We start from the raw sequence: 1,217 nt of genomic DNA, 5'->3' as shown, positions 1-1,217 counted from the left end.
CAGTCAAGAAATAAAATGGTATATGGCATTAGGCAAAATCTGCTACACCAGACCTCGTTTAAGTGTTAAAGAATTAAGAGTTCTCTTTGAGGACTAAGGTGCATTCGAAGCAAGCAAAAGCATTTTCAGTTACTTCATATGTATGTGAAAGCTGGACAATGAATAAGGAAGATTGGAGAAGAATCAGTGTGTTAGAAAAAGAATATTGAAAATACCATGTACAACCAGAAGAATAAATAAATGTGACTTAGAAGAAGTATAGTTAGCATGCTCTTTAAAAGCCGGGATGGTGACACTTTGTCTCTAGGACTTTTTACACTGAGGCGAGGTCTAGAAATGGAGCAAATGGCTGAGGATGCTGAAAAGTTCAAATGCTTGTGGGAGGGAAAGCAGACATAATTCCCCCAGCTTTCTGCCAAGAACTTTTCAGAACCAAATAGTTCATGCATCCATTCAACCATTCAGTATCCTTTTATTGAAAAAACTCAGTGCCAAACTTGGATCTAGGATAGGAGACCCAGCTCCCTGGCTTTCAGGAGCTCCTGGCTGGTTCCAGAAAGGGCATAGACGGACAGAAAGACATTTAAAAGGGTTTTGCATTTATGCTGTTATGACCTTAGTTTTTTTTTTTTTTTTTAATCTGCCCATAATCAATTTTCTTTGTTTTAATTTTCCTTTGTGGAATTACCCATAGTATGCAACCTGTCCTGGCCAAGGGGTTTGGTAATCTAAAATTTGCTTCTTGGTTTGACTGAAGCACCAGTTGCCATTGACTATTTGGACTCATGGTGATTCCCTGGATGTCCAAATAGAACTGTGCTCCGCAGGGTTTTCAGTGCCTGGTTTTTCCAAAGTAGATTTACAGGCCACTCGTCTGAAGAATCTCAGTTAGCAGCCAAACATATTCACACTTGCTCCATCCAGGAATTGACACAGAATGAAAAATGACTGGAGATGCTTCCTTAGGACATCAGGTCTCTGAAGTGACTTGACTTTAATACATGCATCTGAGGGGCCTGGAGCTGTCTGGCTTCTTCCTGTGCCTTTTGGAAATCAAATCATTTAGCTTTTCTCTCAAACACTGCACTTTTCCCCATTTTTAATGCACACACACACACACACAAACACTTTCCCCCCTTAATTGGTTTCCTTTTCTTTTCTGTTCTCCTTTCCCCTTCTCTCTTCTCTTTTCTTTTGTTTGCAAGCAGAGGGATTGA

This window comes from Chrysochloris asiatica, unplaced genomic scaffold (assembly GCF_000296735.1).
Source record: "Chrysochloris asiatica unplaced genomic scaffold, ChrAsi1.0 scaffold00256, whole genome shotgun sequence".
NCBI classification, from domain to species: Eukaryota; Metazoa; Chordata; class Mammalia; order Afrosoricida; family Chrysochloridae; genus Chrysochloris; species Chrysochloris asiatica.
This window is presented reverse-complemented; position numbering follows the sequence as displayed.